The following is a 19,087-nucleotide window of genomic DNA, read 5'->3' on the forward strand; positions in this document are numbered from 1 at the left end:
AAAAATAATAAGCTGTGTTTTTTCACCATAATGGAGTTTACATCTAGTGTTGTAGCATGGTCTTCTATAACAAAGGCTCCTCCCTTTAGTCTTAAGGTAGGCAATCTATTTTTTCAAAATCCAAACAAAATCCAAATTTATATCAAAATTTAAGATATAAAATATAGATAACTAAGTTATGGATATCATTTTATTTTCCCATTGGTTTTGTTATTCCTTAGTTGGTGAGGCTCACATTGACATCCTGTATATAAATATGTCTTTTTAAATTGGTAGCAACTTAAATTTGAACACATTCCAAAGTTTTGTCTTTTTACAGCCCCTCCCACATTTTGTACTTTTGGTGACACTTTTTATGTCCTTTTTTAATTTTATGCATCCCTAATCAGTTATTATAATTTTAGTTATTTGCACTATTGTCATCTTTTACCTTCATTCATGTTTTATAAGTGATTGACCCACTACCTTTATTATATATTTACCTGTTCCAGTGAAATTTTTACTTTTTTATGTTTTCTTGTTATTAGTTAGTGCCTTTCTTTTCAGCTAAGAGAAGTCCCTTTAACCTTACTTGTAAGGCTGTTTTAGTGGTGATTAACTCCTTTAACTTTTGCTGATATCTTAATTTCTCCTTTAATTCTGAATAATAACATTGTCTGTAGAGAATTGTGCTTGGAAGTTTGTTTTATGGGTTTTGGTTTTTTTTTTTTTGCTTTGTTTGTTTTCTTTTGGTACTTTAAATGTCACATGCCTCTCTCTGGCCTACAAATTTTCTGCTAAAAAATTGTTGATAGCCTTACAGAGTTTCCCTTGCACATAGCAAGTTGTTTTTCTCTTGCTGCTTTTAGGAGTCTTTCTTTATCCTTAAATTTTACTCTTTTAATTATTATGTGTCTTGATGTGTGTCTGTTTGCATTCATCTTATTTGTAACTCACTGGTCTTCCTGGACCTGAGTGTCTGTTTCCTTTCCCAGATTAGGGAAGCTTTCAGACACTGTTTCTTCAAGTAATTTTTCTGGCTCTTTTTCCTCTCTCTTCTCCTTCTGGGACCATCATAAAACCCTTAATTCACTTTTTAAGTTATTGTTTTCATTTTTCTGCTGTCCAAATGAGTTCCACTGTTTTGTCTTTCAGCTCCCTGATTCTTTCTTCTACCTCATCCATCTGCTGTTGAAACTCTCTATGTTATTTTTTCAATTCAGCTAAAACTTCTGTTTAGGACTTTCTTTTATTTTTTTTTTAATTTTTTTTTAACATCTTTATTGGAGTATAACTGTTTTACAATAGTGTGTTAGTTTCTCCTTTACAACAAAGTGAATCAGTTATACATATACATATGTTCCCATATCTCTTCCCTCTTGCGTCTCCCTCCCTCCCCCCCTCCCTATCCCACCCCTCTCATGGTCACAAAGCACAGAGGTGATCTCCCTGTGCTATGCGGCAGCTTCCCACTAGCTATCTAATTTACATTTGGTAGTGCATATATGTCCCTGCCACTCTCTCACTTCGTCACAGCTTACCCTTCCCCCTCCCCATGTCCTCAAGTCCATGCTCTAGTAGGTCTGTGTTTTATTCCCGTCCTAAGACTTTCTTGTATTTTCTGTCTCTTTGGTGAAGTTCTTACTGTGTTCATCCATTCTTCTCCTGAGAGCACATCTTTATTAGTATTACTTTGAACTCTTTATCTGGTAGATTGCTAGTTTATTTTTTGTTTAGTTTTTTTTTTTTTTTTCTGAAGATTGGTCTTGTTCTTTCGATTGGAACATATTCCTTTTTTGTTGCTGTTTCTATGTATTAGGTATATCTGTTATCTCTCCCAGTTTTGAAGGAGTGGCCTGATTTAAGAGATGTCCTATGGGTCTCAGAAGTGCAACCTCGGGCTTCCCTGGTGGCGCAGTGGTTGAGAATCTGCCTGCTAATGCAGGGGACATGGGTTCGAGCCCTGGTCTGGGAAGATCCCACATGCTGCGGAGCAACTAGGCCCATGAGCCACAACTACTGAGCCTGCGCGTCTGGAGCCTGTGCTCCGCAACAAGAGAGGCCGTGATAGTGAGAAGCCTGTGCACCATGATGAAGAGTGGCCCCCTCTTGCCACAACTAGAGAAAGCCCTTGCACAGAAATTAAGACCCAACACAGCCAAAAATAAATAAATTAATTAATAAATAAATTAAAAAGCCAAGCATTTGAAGCCCTTAAAATAAAGAAAAAAAAAGAAATGCAACCTCACCTGGACACTAGAGCCAGGCACTCAAGTGGGGTCTCCTATGGAGGCTGCATGTACCTTCCTCTTGTGGTGGGGCAGCAGCTGCTGTGGGGCGCTGGTAGCAAGGGCTATTGCTCCACCTGTTATGAGGTCTGGCCTAGGCCCAGGGTGGGTGGGCTCTCAGTGGGGTATCCCCGTTGGTACTAACAGGTTAAATGGAGAGTTCCAAAATGATGCCCACCAGTGCTGGTATTAACAAGGTAGCCTGAAATTACATAAATGGTTTCCACCAGTTACTCATCCCAACTGGTTCTTGTCTCTCTGACAGATGCTTCAAGACTAGTACATGGGTCCTTTTTACTTGTGGTCTACAAGCTTTTCAATCTGGTGTTTGTGTGCTGGTTTTTCGGTCTAGTGAGTCTGCATGTGAGTGAAGTCTTTTCCCTGCAGTTTTGTAGTTTTACTGGATGTTTTCTCAGTTGGTTTTCAAAGCCAGCTCTTTGGGGTTTGTTTCTCCTATGCAGGGTCTAGGGGTTGGGGTAGCTGATGTGGGGATCAAATCCCTCACTCAGAGAAAATCCATACCCTTGTGAGTCTTCCCAATTGCAGATCACCCACCCCACGGTTGGGGTGTGGACTTTTCCTTGGTAAAACACCTCCTACCTTTTTTTTTTTTTTTTGCGGTATGCGGGCCTCTCACTGTTGTGGCCTCTCCCGTTGCGGAGCACGGGTTCCAGACGCGCAGGCTCAGCAGCCATGGCTCACGGGCCCAGCCGCTCCGCGGCATGTGGGATCTTCCCGGACCGGGGCACAAACCCGTGTCCCCTGCATCGGCAGGCAGACTCTCAACCACTGCGCCACCAGGGAAGCCCCTCCTACCTATTTTGATGTTATCCTTTTACCCTTTGTTGTGGAGGCTCTGTTCACCCAGTTGTCAGATTTCCTTCCAAAGGAATTATTCCACATGTAGGTGCACATTTGTTTTGTCTGTGATGGAGGGAGTGAGTTTAGGATATTTCTACACTGCCATCTTGAATCCTCCTACCCAAACAATTTTAATAAGGCATTTGTGCTAACGGTTTGTTTCTTATTTATTGAAAGAAAGTCATCTTTCAAAAGAAAATTGTTAAGCTTTTTTCCTATACATATTAGAATACACATTTTTTCCAGTGATCTCTAAATTCTTATATAGTCTGGGACCACTAACCCCTTGCCTTTAGCTCCCTCTTGTCCCCTAATCCTCCTTTTGCTCTGGGTCAGTTGTGCTTATCTCTCTGTTCCTCAAACAGGCTTGTCCAGCACCCATCTCAGGGCCTTTGTGCCTGCTCTTCCTTCTAGCTAGAAGTGTCTCCTTCCTCCTCTTATGCTTCCTCAGGTCTTTCCCCCAATTTCATCTTCCTGGAGAGACTTTCCTTAATCACCACATTTATTATTTCAACTCTTCCAAACAAACCCCAACATTTCAACTCCCCTGTCTTACTTTATTTTTTCTCTCTAGCCTTTATTAATATTGAATTCATTATATTTTTTCCTATTTATCCATCACTAAAATATAAGCTCCATGAATATAAGGATTTTGCCTCTATGGTTCATCACTAAATTCCCATTGCTTATAATAGTTCCTGTTATCTGTCATGTAGTAGGCAGTCAACCAATATTATGAACAAAGGAATGCATACAAATAATTGAATTTTTTCTAAAAATACATATGTATACATGCATATCTATATCTGTATCTTTATAGATATAAAACTAATCTGTTCTTGTCATACTGAGTGAAGTAAGTCATACAGAGAAAGACATATATCACGTACCACTTATATGTGGAATCTAAAGAATGGTACAAATGAACCTATTTACAAAGCAGAAGTTGAGTCACAGATGTAGAAAACAAACTTGTGGTTACCAGGAGGTGAGAGATAAATTGGGAGATTGGGATTGACATATACACACTACTATATACAGAATAGATAACTAATAAGAACACACTGAATAGCACAGGGAACACTATTCAGTATTCTGTAATGACCTATATGGGAATAGAATCTAAAAGAGAGTGGATAAATGTGTATGTATAACTGATTCTCTTTGTTGTACAGCAGAAACTAACACAACATTGTAAATCAACTATATTCCAATAAAAAATTTATTTAAAAGAAAACTAATCTGTTCTTTCCCCCAGTCTAGTCATGATCTGAAAAAGAGAACTTTCTTTGATGATACAAGTATGCTGTACCTGCACTGTCCAGTATAGTTGACACAGGTCAAACAGAGCACTTGAACTTAGTTAGTGCCCCTGAGGGACTAAATTTTTTATTTTTCAAAATTTTATTAACTTAAATGTTAACAGCCATATATGGCTAGTTACCACTTTTGTCGTTATTTGCAACTTCCAAATTAAGGTTTACTATATGGTTCTACAAACACTGGTATAAAGTTAAATAGCTCTGAAAAAGCATTTCCAGATGCTTATTAAAATAAAGGCAGAATGGTATTATGCAATGCTGGACTTTAAGAACTAATGTTGTTCCCTACTTAGGCCAAGTTCCATACTTCCTTTAGGTTTTATTCTGGCTCTTTCATCTGTCTGGAATATTCTCCATCCAGATCTTGATTACTTCTTTCAACATTCACCTCTTTCCTCAATTGTCATTATCTCAAAGAAATCTTTCCAGCCCATACTACCTACTATAGTTTTTCAGACTCAGGAACATAATTATTATTATCAGGCTTGTTTTGTTTTGTTTTTAGCATTTTGTAATCTGCATTATGTTATTTGTTTATTTGCTTTATTTGTTTTTTCCTAGCTTGCTTCACTGTAGTGAAAGATCAAAGAAAAAATGGACCTTATCTTTCATATTGATTGCCATATGCTTTGTATCAAGAATAATGACTAGTACATAAAAGGAGCTCTGTACGTAATGGAAGAATAAATAAATGATACAGTTCTTTTGCTCTCTCGGTATCTTAGTTGTAACTTTAGGTGGGATTGAAGAGACTGATTGTGGCCTCATTTTATAGATCATTCTATTCAAGACCCTTGAGTGACAGGACAGTTATTCTCTATTCTCCTTTGCAATAGGAGATTGGGATTGACATATACACACTACTATATACAGAATAGATAACTAATAAGAACACACTGAATAGCACAGGGAACACTATTCAGTATTCTGTAATGACCTATATGGGAATAGAATCTAAAAGAGAGTGGATAAATGTGTATGTATAACTGATTCTCTTTGTTGTACAGCAGAAACTAACACAACATTGTAAATCAACTATATTCCAATAAAAAATTTATTTAAAAGAAAACTAATCTGTTCTTTCCCCCAGTCTAGTCATGATCTGAAAAAGAGAACTTTCTTTGATGATACAAGTATGCTGTACCTGCACTGTCCAGTATAGTTGACACAGGTCAAACAGAGCACTTGAACTTAGTTAGTGCCCCTGAGGGACTAAATTTTTTATTTTTCAAAATTTTATTAACTTAAATGTTAACAGCCATATATGGCTAGTTACCACTTTTGTCGTTATTTGCAACTTCCAAATTAAGGTTTACTATATGGTTCTACAAACACTGGTATAAAGTTAAATAGCTCTGAAAAAGCATTTCCAGATGCTTATTAAAATAAAGGCAGAATGGTATTATGCAATGCTGGACTTTAAGAACTAATGTTGTTCCCTACTTAGGCCAAGTTCCATACTTCCTTTAGGTTTTATTCTGGCTCTTTCATCTGTCTGGAATATTCTCCATCCAGATCTTGATTACTTCTTTCAACATTCACCTCTTTCCTCAATTGTCATTATCTCAAAGAAATCTTTCCAGCCCATACTACCTACTATAGTTTTTCAGACTCAGGAACATAATTATTATTATCAGGCTTGTTTTGTTTTGTTTTTAGCATTTTGTAATCTGCATTATGTTATTTGTTTATTTGCTTTATTTGTTTTTTCCTAGCTTGCTTCACTGTAGTGAAAGATCAAAGAAAAAATGGACCTTATCTTTCATATTGATTGCCATATGCTTTGTATCAAGAATAATGACTAGTACATAAAAGGAGCTCTGTACGTAATGGAAGAATAAATAAATGATACAGTTCTTTTGCTCTCTCGGTATCTTAGTTGTAACTTTAGGTGGGATTGAAGAGACTGATTGTGGCCTCATTTTATAGATCATTCTATTCAAGACCCTTGAGTGACAGGACAGTTATTCTCTATTCTCCTTTGCAATATGCTTGAAAACAGTGTGTGTGTGTGTGTGTGTGTGTGTGTGTGTGTGTGTAAATAGCTCTGTAGCACTGGATTGATGGGAGATTTGTTTGCTGTTTCCAAACTTGCTGATAATTTCCCATGTGACTAGAGTTCACATCAAATCACCCTCATGGCTTTGAGTCCTTCTCAGTTAAATGTGATCATGAGATAGAATAATCTTTAAGAACCCTTTCAGTTTAAATTTTCTGGCTCCTTGGTTATTACCACATTATTCCTCACCAAAACCATGGTCCATGGTGAAAGCAAACTGTAAGAAGCTAAGAAAGACTCCAGGCAGTGCTCAGATTGTGAAAAGGCAAGTGAGGTATTTGCTGTGGGAGCAAAGGTGAACAGGTACTCCTTATTCAGTAATCAAGATACATAATATTTTAATGTAATATTTTAAAACTTAGAATCAATCACCATGTTGTTCTTAGCCTGAGGAAAAAGAAAAAAAATTAGTAAGACTTGTCTTGGGTCTATTTAAAATTGATATTACTTTCATTCTGGATTTTTTTGTATTAATTTTAACTTTTAAAACATAGTGCATCAAAGTTAGAAATGCCATGGTTAGCAAATAAAAACATAGGGCAAAGTTAAATTTTAATATATACAGCAAGAAAAAATTTGATATACATTTTATAGGTAGTATTTGAATTTTGGATGTGAAACAATGTAAAACTCAGATTGGAACTTGAACCCATGTGCTGGGACTCGAACCCAGCCAAAACCCTGATTGGGACTCAAACCCATGAAGCCAGGACTCAAACCCAGCCAAAACTCATGGTCTTCCAACTGAGATCACACAGCTTGTTTCAGGACTTAATGTAGCTCAGGTTCCTGATGTCTCATCACAGAAAGAATTCAGTGAGAGACAAAGTGATAGGTAAGAAGTGGATTCATTTAGAGAGAAACACTCTCCACAGACAGAGTGTGGGGCTATCTCTGAAGGTAAGAAAGGCACCAGGGAATGGGGTAGTCAGTTTTGGTAGGGGTGGGTAATTTCATAGTGTAATGAGTGGGAGGAGTAGTCCAGTTATTTCAGGAAGGGGCAGGGATTTCCAGGAGGTGGGGCACGGCCCACTCTTTGATCCTTATGGTCAGCCTTGGAACTGTCATGGCACCTGTGGGTTTGTAATTTAGCTTGCTGTTGTGTTACAGTGAGCATATACTGAGACTTAAGGTCCAGTGGAAGTCAACTTGCCCACCATCTTGGACCCATTTAGTTCTAATCAGTTTATGTCATGTCCTCAGGCTATGTCTTTCTTTCAAAGGTTGTGCCCTGCCCCCTTCCCTCCTTCAGATTAACTACTACATGAAGTATACTTAAAATTTTTGAAAAAAATTTTTGTTTTTCTGTAATTCAAATTTAACTGCTTACCTTGTATTTTTTTCTGGCATCCCTAACTAAAATACTATTTGTCTTGAGTATAGATTTTTGGCACCTCTTTAATTTTGCAACCCCTTAAATTTTGTACCTGAGAAGAGTATTTATTCCCTCCCTGGAAAAAAATGCATAAAACAGTTACAAGTTGGTTAACAAAATAACAACTCCTTGACAGCAAGGAAATACTAAGACTACCTACCTGCTTGTCTGAAGGCAAGTTTTATTTATTTGACAATACTGAAATGGGCAAGTCAGTCCTGGTTTTAGCTAACTAACCAGAGATCAAATAAATGTTTTTTTTATCTGAAAAGAATATTTTAAGAAACACAAACATACAAAATGATTGAAAGTAATTTTTGCTCTGTTTTGAGGATTAAACCAAAATTGTTCTAATTGCATTGTCACACCCAACAGTGTTTTGAACAACTCAGATATTAAATAAATCCCTCCTAATTTTTAATAAGCTCTCTTACTACCATCTAATGTATTTTGAGCAGAGTCAGCAATATGATTGTCAGTTGTTTACATATGAGACATTTTTAGCAAATGGAGAAGGAAAGCAAAAATTAAACATTCCTAGATAATCACTTATAGGGAGACATAGTTATTTACATATTTTGTTTGTTTGTTTGTTTGTTTTTGCGGTACGCGGGCCTCTCACCGCCGCGGCCTCCTCCGCCGCGGAGCACAGGCCCCGGACGCTCAGGCCCAGCGGCCACGGCTCACGGGCCCAGCCGCTCCGCGGCACGCGGGATCCTCCAGGACCGGGTCACGAACCCGCGTCCCCTGCATCGGCAGGCGGACTCCCAACCACTACGCCACCAAGGAAGCCCTCTTCCTTTTTTTTTTACTCTTGTTCCTGTTATATTAAAAGCTTCTGGGTATGAATGCATTAACATATAGCATGAAGTGACATTTTGCCAGGGAAAAAGCGTGCTGTAGAGATGTTAACTGCACAACATTAAGGAGAAACATCTGTAAACAGCTCACAGGAAATACTATTGGCTGATCATTTAACTATAAGGTGTAAGAAAAAGAATCACTATTTAAAAAAAGAATCACTATAAATATTCAGTTACTGCTATGGAGGCTATGAAAAAATGAATAGAGTAGGTGCAGAGAATGCAGGCGATAGCATTGTTTTCTTAAGGTGACTATAAGCAGGTGCACATAAAAAAATGATTGACTTCATAGTTATTTAATGGGAAGAATAAACCTTGAGAGAGTCTTATGGTGATTCCAGACACCAAGTTTTAGAGTTAGAAAGGCCTGTTTTGTATGCTTGTGTACACGTGTGTGTGTGTGTGTGTGTGTGTGTGTGAGAGAGAGAGAGAGAGAGAGAGAGAGATTGGTAGATCATTTTAGGCTTCAGATTTGTTTAAATGGTTTGTGGTAGCCACAATGAAAATTAATACTTTTACCTCTACCAATACGATCACTCTTTTACCTCTATTAATAATGATCTCTCGCTTTGTCTGAGTCCTGGGATGAAAGAGTAGTCATCATTCCATATGCAATAAAAAAGAACTAATAATAATGAATTACACCTTTCTTGTACATGGCTGTAGTGAGTTGAATACAGTTCCCTCCCTCTCGCCAAAAATTCATGTTCACCTGGAACCTCAGCATGTGACCTTATTTGGAAATAGAGCCTTTGCAGATGTAATTAGTTCAGTATCCTGAGATAAAATCATGTTGTATTTAGGGTGTGTCCTAAATCCAATGACTGGTGTCCTTACACAAAAGGGGAGGACACAGAGAGACATAGAGAAGAACACAATGGGAAGATGAAAGTAAAGATTGGAATGATGTATTTGCAAGTCAAGCAATGCCAACAAGTACCAGAAGCTATGAAACAGGCAAGAGACAGTTTCTCCACCAGTCTCCAGAGGAACAAACCCTGCAGACAACTTGATTTTTGACTTCTGGCTACCTATACTCTGAGGCAATAAACTTCTATTGTTTCAACCTACCCAGTTTGTGGTAATTTGTTATAGTAGTCTGAGTAAACTTTTATCACAACTAATGAACTAGCAGTCATTCAGTTAGTTTATACAGAGGGCTGATACATTTTAGGGCAGTGCTTCCAACAATAACGTTTATGTGAATTATCTGGAAATCTTATCATCTGCAGATGCTATTTCACTGGATCACAGAAAGGTCCAGAGATCACACATTCCTAACAAGTTACCAGGTGATGCCTATTAGCTGGTTCTAGAATGACATTTTTAGTACCAAAGCCATAATAGGTCACAACGAAAAACTCTACTCCATGAACTGCATTCATATGGAGCTTGCAGTCTACTTAGAAAGGTAAATCATATTGATGTGAGAAGTTATGAGCAATTGAAAGGTACATGATATATAGCCAATTATCAAAGAAAACAATATTAAAACCACTTAAGAAAAGCAAGTTATCAATGTGAGTTGGAGTGATGGAAGACTTTGATAAAAAGGATGACAGGTTTGGGTAAGGAATTTACGACAAAGAGAATGAGCAACAGTAAGATTAGACCAGTTATTGCAGGTTGTGATAGACAACACCAGAGAAAGTTATGAGATAGTCACAGTGCAGTGTGTCATGGCAATATAATTATTGTTTAACTACCATATTTGTCAGAAGTTTCTAGTGACCAAAAATTAATGAAAATGTGACTATATTTGCAAATATTTATAGGGTGCAATACTCTCTTCCAGTTCATAACATGTAACAAATGGCAGAGTATAATGTTCAATAAATAAAATTATTAGTAGTATATAAAAATATCAAGCAGTGTGAGAGACTTTGGATTTGTTAGGATGGGAGCAATGTATACAGTTTTTGTTATGTTTCTTTTTTATTTTATTTCTAGTATTATTTTTACTGTTCTCAATTCTGGGACTACTATTTCAATAGCCAGAGCCTTTGGGTCTTGTACTGAAATATAGAATACAGATGCCAATTTCATTCACAGGCTCATGGGAGATTTTGCAAATATTATGATATCTGCCATATAAAGCTAACGATGGCTTCAACATACTCCAAGGGATGCATTTTGACCAAAAGTTATATAAGTAACAAAACACATTTCTCAGAGTAATATTTTACAATCCTTTTATAATTTCTACTCTTAGCAGTAATGCCATGTCAAAGAGGAGGAGCATTATCAGGAGAAAGTGAAAAAAAGAACTTGAAATTTATTTTTGAAGTATTTGTCTTCTGGTAAATTTTCAGGAGCATATAGTAGGCCAACATTATCAATGAGACTTGAAAATATCTGATGGAGCTGAGCACTGCATCCTCCACTATGGTTAGCACCAATAACACCACCCATACATCAAAGGAACAAAGAGCAGTGACAAGTTCTGTATAAAAGTTAGGTGTGAGTTGTAACTATTTTAAAAAAAAGATGGCACTCTTTAATAGATAGAGAAATATAGGTTGATAGAGGCCAGCAATAGGGTCTAATCATGGATAGTTCACATGTATCATATTAACGTATTACTCTTGCTATAGACTGTTTGTGCCCCCCCCAGATTCACACTTTGTGGGGGATACAAAGAGTCTAATGTTATGATGTTTGGAGATGGGGCCTTTGGGAGGTGATTAGGTCATAAGGGTGGAACCCTCGTAAATAGGATTAGTGCACCTTATAAAAGAGACCCCAGAGAGCTACCTTGCCCTCTCCACTGTGTAAGAATACAGCAAGAAGATGGCAGTTTGTGAATCAGGAAATAGGGCCTCACCAGACGCCAAATCTACAGGTACATTGATCTTGTACTTCCCAGGATTCAGAAATGTGAGAAATAAATGCTTGTGGTTTAAGTCACTCAGTCTATAGAATTTTTGCTGTTACAGCCCAAACAGACTAAGTTGACTCTATATCCCCTTCATTGATTAGGGCTCTGCATATACATCCTCCATTTTCAACTGAAGTTTTTCACCTACAGGAGAGATGTTATTATTGTTTGTACAACTGAAAATTTGAAACATATTTCAAATGGAGAAAGTTATGCCTAACCAATGCATTTATAAACAAAATAATAAACCACCAATAAAAATATGAGCTTTAAATCTAGCTACAGATATTTGATTATACAGAATAGTCTTAGAAAGTTTATTAAGTGCAAGGCAATTGTATGTAGTCTGGGTATTGATTAGTGCCACTAGGTATCCAAGAGAGTTTGGATACTATCAGCAATTTTAGAATCATTCTAAATTTATGCAAATAGTTGTTTTAAAAATTAGATCCTATCTTTTTATGAGTACACACTACAATATTTATTTGAAATTACATGATTCCTAGTATGCAACATACTTCAAATAATAAAAGCTAAAGAGAGGTAGATGGTGTGTTCTATTATTTCTAATTTTTAGGTATGCTCAAAATTCTTCATAATAAAAAAAGGAACGTATTACCTACAAAAATCCATCAATTTATTGTCTCTAATTCATACTTCATACTTTGTACTCTTAAGAAAAAACTTAGCACATTTTATTGCTGTTTTCTATCTTTTATGCTAGATTATAGGTTCCATAGAAGAAAGAACCATGTTAATTTTGCTCACCAATGTACCCACAACAATTAGCACAATGACTAGCAAAATTTGGGGGCTTACCAGATATTCATTGTTTGAATACATTTATGAATAAGTCAGTATAACCACAACAATTTTTGATGGTGTCCTGTGATTTTTTAGATTTGAAAACACTTGTTCACAGCTTGGTGGGATGATGGCCTTTAACATTGTCCTGAGGAACAGCCTCACTTCTCCTCATTATATTAGAAGCCACATCAAATGTGATTGGTTGAAATTAAAATAAACCAACAGTTGTTTCCATTTGTACTACCCTGGGGAAGGAATTCCAAAATGGCTCTTCTTTCTTGTCAATATTTATTTTCTATTATAGCAAGCATTACATCTTTGGACCATAGGGTCCTGCCTCTTTAAACATTAAACATTCTTTGTCTTACACAAGCAATAAAACCTGATTAAATAGTCTAAGTTCAGTGCAGAGACCTGCTTTAGAAGATGACTCTTAGAAGGACCAACTCTAGCAACAGGTAGAATAAAGCAGCATTGAGGATTCCAAAATCCTGCTGACACCAAATAAATTAAGATATTAAAAAAAAAAGTTTTTCATTGATCTCAATACGTTGGCAGAATTTCCTCCCCACTCTTCCGCTTTTTCCTTCCTTTCAGTAAAGTGTCAGGGATCCTTGCCTGATAATAGTAGAAGCTATAATACATTAAAACCTCAATGCTCATTCCTCCTGTGGTATACAACTCAAAGATCTAGGCAGAAGGCCTAGATTTAGTCTCAGCAAGGTGAGGGAATTTATTAGGCAAGTCACTCAATCTTTCTGAGCATCACATTGTTCCTTGATGGGAGAACACTTTTCTCACAATTTTCAAAATTGCAGGCAAGACAGCACATGAAAAATATGCAATGTAAAGTGCAATTAAGGTCAGAGTATGGGGTTCACACATTCCTTCCTCCCTTTCTTTCACACACTGAAGATTGGATTAAATCACACTCTTCCTTTCATGGCACATCAAAAGTGCCTGTAGAGCTCCTTTCTTTATTTATCAATTTATTTATTCCTTTTATCTTAATCTCATACTTCTGTTTCCTACATTCCCCATATATACCCATTAATGGTTTTAATGGTTATTTTTTGTTTGTATGTTTTTGTAAAATGTGTATTGTTGATTTATGTTCATGTCTTTTATTTTACCTCAGAGTATGGGGTTCACACATTCCTTCCTCCCTTTCTTTCACACACTGAAGATTGGATTCCTTTCATGGCACATCAAAAGTGCCTGTAGAGCTCCTTTCTTGATCTATCAATTTATTTATTCCTTTTATCTTAATCTCATACTTCTGTTTCCTACATTCCCCATATATACCCATTAATGGTTTTAATGGGTATTTTTTGTTTGTATGTTTTTGTAAAATGTGTATTGTTGATTTATGTTCATGCCTTTTATTTTACCTGATAATTGGGTTATAGGTCTCATGATTTTTTTCTTTTGCTAACATTTATGTTTCTGTCTTTCAATCACTGTCTACGCACATCTAGACCTTTACTCCTGACTCTTATATTGTGCTCCATCATCCTCTAACCTCCAATGTATTTCACAGCACCCCACATTACCCTTACACACTGTCCCAGTGGTGAGCCCCAAATTGCCTCTAATTCCTGGAAACCAGAGATGACACCACAGTGAGCGTCTTCACACAAGTCCACCCATGTACCTGTGTGAACATTTTTTATATGCACTAGGAGAACTGTTGGTCATAAGGTTTTCCTATACGTGACTAATTTTCTCCAAATTGGTCTCCAGAATAGGTACATTATCTTCTACTCCCATATATAAGATTATTTTTGCTTTTGTTTTTTTACATTTCTGCCCAAATTTGGCATTACCTGGGCTTCAAATATTTTCCGGTATAGTAGTTGTAAAGTGGTACTGCACTGTTGCTTTAATTAGTATTTATCTGATTACTAGTGAATATTATAACCTCTCCATACATTGGTTAGCCTTTGGGGTATCTAGATCTGTCATTATTCTGACTTGACTTTGTCTTTTTTTTCAATTAGGGTTATAATTTTTCTAGGGGAGTTGCAGTCTTTATTTATTTATTTTTTTGGTGGTTGGTTTCTCTTTAGATATTAATTCCATATTAGTTTTAAACTTTACAAACACATTCTCCCAGTCAGTCTACTGCATGTATATTTTGTTCAGGGCTTCATCTCTTCAATGGAAATCTTCAAATTTATGTAATAAAGCTTACCTTTATCTTGCCATATAGATCTTGATTAGGAAATTTTATTTAAGGAATCCTTCCCCAGTACTAGGTCACTATACCTTTAGTAGTCTTAATCCTGTTCAGATCCATTCTTATAGGTGGTTTTAGGCAGATACACAGCTTCATTTATCCACATATATAACCCAGTTCTCATATACAACTTATTAAATATTCTGCCTCACACCTATTAAATTACAGAATTCTACTCACAGTATATTACTTTATATATATATATATATATATATGCTGAATTTTTCCAAGAAGAATTGATCTTGTTAAAATACATAGTCATCCATGAAAAATCATGGAGAATATTCCAATTTTTCAGATTATTTTCAATGTCCTTAACTAGAATTTAAATTTTTTTCTCCAGAGAGGTCTTATATTTTCTTATTATTGCACTACTATACACTGTATGCTTCTTGTTGGAAGTCTTATATTTAATTTTATGTTTACTTTGTTACTGTCAGTTTCAATAAATGCTACTGGATTTTTAACTTTATCTTTTATGTGATAACTTGCTGAATTGTTCTTTAGTCCTAATGATTTGTCAGTTGATTCTTTCATATTTCCTAAGTGGATTATTTCATTTTAGGTATTTGCTTCAATTTACCATTTATCTTACAAGAAACAAGAAAAGATAATTCACAAATATAAATCACAAATATATACCTCTCCTTTGAGCTGCAGACTACTCTTAGGGATCCTTAAAAATTAAATTAAAAGACAGGCAGAAAAACCTGTGTGGAAATGGGGAGTGACTGCTAATGAGTATGGGGGTTTTTTTGAAGTGATGAAAATGTCCTAAATTGATTGTGGTGATGGCTGCTGCACAACCCTGTGTATATACAAAAAAAACCATTCAACATTAAATTGACTACTTTAAATGGGTGAATTGTATGTGAACTAAATCTAAATAAAGCTGTTTTAAAAAAAATTGAAAAAAAAAAGTTGCTCTTTGTCTACTGTTCCTTTCTGACTGGTGCAATTCTCAATCCAGCTGCACAAAGCAAAAAATTGAGTCATGCTGAATGGCCTTCTTATACTGAACCCTCATATCCCGTACATCATCAAGTCTGGCAATGTTACCTTCTTTGTTTTTAACTTTTAATCATCTGAATCCATGTTGCCCTGTTTCTCTTCTTCCTTCTTCATTTTACTATCACAACAGTCTCCTAATCATTCTCCCTGTATCCATCCTTGGTTATCTTCATTAAGGTAGTTAAATAAAGAAATATTTTCGTGGAAAACCAAGTTTATTAAATCGGTGCCTACTTAAAGTCTTTTTACTGCTTTTTCCACGCGGTAGACGAGAGCTGTCGGCCTATTCTGCTTGTCCTGAGTGATGCCAGGGAAACTTCTTAGTGACGCGGATTTGGAGTCGGCCTGCCCATAGTGAAAGTGGAGATGCCGCGAAAGCAAAATGAGAAGAAAGGTAAAAAAGAGAAGCCAAAATCTAATAAGACAGAAGAGACAGCAGAAGAAAAGGAAGAAACGATTTCCCCCAAAGCTAAAAAGGTTAAAAAGAAAGCATGGCCTTCTGAGGCTGACATGAGTTCTCCTAAATCCAAAAAGGCAAAAAAGAAAGAGGAGCCATCTCAAGATGACATTATTTCTCCTAAAACCAAAAGTGCGAAAAAATCAAAGGAGCCCTGTGAAAAGACAGTTGTTTCTCTTAAAACCAAAAAACTAACAAAAAATGAGGAGCCGTCTGAGGATGACTTGGGTGCACCTAAGTCCAAGAAGATGAGGAAAGAAAAAGAAATGAATGGAGAAATTGGAGAGAAAAGCCCCAACCTGGAGAATGGATTCCCTCATTATGGACCTGACTCCGACTCCAAGGAAGCTGCCAGTGAAGAAAGTAACAGTGAGTTAGAGCATGAAATAACTGTGGAGCAAAAAGAAGGAGCTTTCTCTAATTTTCCCATATCTGAAGAAACTATTAAACTTCTCAAAGCCCATGGGGTGACCTTCCTGTTTCCTATACAAGCAAAGACGTTTCACCACGTCTACAGTGAGAAGGACTTGATTTCACAGGCACAGACAGGAACTGGGAAGACATTCTCCTTTGCTATCCCTTTGGTTGAGAAACTTCAGGGAGAACTGCAAGACCGGAAGAGAGGCTGTGCCCCTCAGGTACTGGTTCTTACACTCACAAGGGAGTTGGCAAGTCAAGTAAGCAGAGACTTCAGTGACATCACAAAAAAGCTGGCAGTGGCTTGTTTTTATGGTGGAACTCCCTATGGAGGACAACTTGAACACATGCGGAATGGGATTGATATCCTGGTTGGGACACCAGGTCGTATCAAAGACCACCTGCAGAATGGCAAGCTAGATCTCACCAAACTTAAGCATGTTGTCCTGGATGAAGTTGACCAAATGTTGGACATGGGCTTTGCTGATCAAGTGGAAGAGATTTTATGTGTGGCATATAAGAAAAATTCAGAAGACAATCCCCAAACATTGCTTTTTTCTGCAACTTGCCCTCATTGGGTTTATAATGTTGCTAAGAAATACATGAAATCTACATATGAACAAGTGGACCTGATTGGTAAAAAGACCCAGAAAAAGGCAATAACTGTAGAACTTCTGGCTATCAAGTGCCACTGGACTCAAAGGGCAGTAGTAATTGAGGACGTGATCTGAGTGTACAGTGGTTATCAGGGGCGCACTATCATCTTCTGTGAAATCAAGAAAGAAGCCCAGGAGTTGTCACAGAATGTGTCTGTAAGGCAGGATGCCCAGTCATTACACGGAGACATTCCACAGAAGCAACTGGAAGGACTGGGATTTGCATCTGCTTTTATCAGCACAAGGAAGAATATCAGTTACCCCAAGTAGAGCAAAAAGCGGGAATTAAAGTGAAGAGAATAGGTGTTCCTTCTGCAACAGAGATAATAAAAGCTTCTAGCAAAGAAGCCATCAGGCTTTTGGATTCTGTGCCTCCCACTGCGACTGGTCACTTCAAGCAGTCAGCCGAGAAGCTGATCGAGGAGAAGGGAGCCATGGAAGCCCTGGCAGCAGCCCTGACCCATATTCAGGTGCCACGTCAGTCGGCCAGCGCTCCTTGATCAACTCAGATGTGGGCTTTGTGACCATGATCTTGCAGTGCTCAATTGAAAGGCCAAAGGTTAGTTATGCTTAGAAAGAACTTAAAGAGCAACTGGGTGAGGATATTGATTCCAAAGTGAAGGGAATGGTCTTTCTCAAAGGAAAGCAGGGTGTTTGCTTTGATAGCCCTACTGTATCAGAAAGAGAAGTACAGGAAAAATGGCATGATTCACGGCGCTGGCAGCTTTCTGTGGCCACAGAGCAACCAGAGCTAGAAGGACCGCGGAAAGGATATTGAAGCTTCAGGGGACAGCAGGAAGGCAATCGAGGTGTCAGGGGACAGCGGGAAAGAAATAGAAGCTTCAGAGGACAGCGATCAGGAGGTGGCAATGAAAGTAACAGATTCCAAAACAAAGGCCAGAAGCAGAGTTTTAGTAAAGAATTTGGACAGTAATTTGAAGTAGAAGGTTTATGTGGCAAAAACAGAACTATGTTCGGCAACAGGAAACTGAACATTATTTTTCATACAAAGTTAAAAGCACATTGTATTTCCTTCCTGACCACTTGCCCAGTCCCCATCTCTTCAAGAGAGACAAGCTTCATCTAAATTATTTCATCTGATCATTGTCATTTATAACTTTGTTGCTACTTCTGTATTGGGTACTCCTTTGGAAAAGGTGTGTGAATTCATTACATATTCTAACGCAGTGTCTATAGATTATAAGATAAAATCAAGCATGTATCTGCTGATACTTGTGAAGTCGACCTGTCTTTATATTTAGAGGTGTCTCTTAATAGTGTCCTTCCTAAATACCATGGGGAATGCAACAGTTTCTGGAGAAGCACTTTGAGCACTCAAGACTTTGTTCTGTAATTGGTATTCCTCAGCCACTTGCCTAACATTTACTCCTATGGTCCTATAATGTATCTTCTGATAATTAATACTTAACAATGTTTTGAAGCAAGATTCAGACTCAGCTGGGATGTAACACAGTTTATGCCAGCATATGCTCTAGATTTGGAGGTGGTGATACATTTGATAGGAGATAGTATATAGATTAGCCATTGTTATGTGCATTTTGATACATTATTAGCTTCTCAATATAAGGTGATTCATGCTTCAGTGAATTCTTCACAGATTAAAAAATATATATATGTACATATAGAATTTTACTAGAAAGCAAGTATCCTTAAGGAATTCTAAGTGTATAGCATGGCCCAGTAACTTTCTTCATAAGTACGGAGACAGGGTACATGGTGCTTGATGATAACATACTCCACTTCCTATTGGAAGATTAACATTATTTACCAAGGAGGAACTAAAGTAGTAGGGGGCAGAGATTTGCATGGCTGAAGAGCCAAAAAAAAAACCACTGAAAATATATTCCACATGCA

General features: G+C 37.2%; 1 pseudogene; it reads left to right on the forward strand.

Annotated features, from left to right (window-relative positions):
* The first annotated feature begins 15,986 nt into the window (after positions 1-15,986).
* Positions 15,987-18,146, forward strand: LOC102983373 (nucleolar RNA helicase 2-like; annotated as a pseudogene).
* Positions 18,147-19,087: the final 941 nt, after the last annotated feature.

The sequence above is a fragment of the Physeter macrocephalus genome, chromosome 12 (genome assembly GCF_002837175.3).
Source record: "Physeter macrocephalus isolate SW-GA chromosome 12, ASM283717v5, whole genome shotgun sequence".
Taxonomy (NCBI): Eukaryota; Metazoa; Chordata; class Mammalia; order Artiodactyla; family Physeteridae; genus Physeter; species Physeter macrocephalus.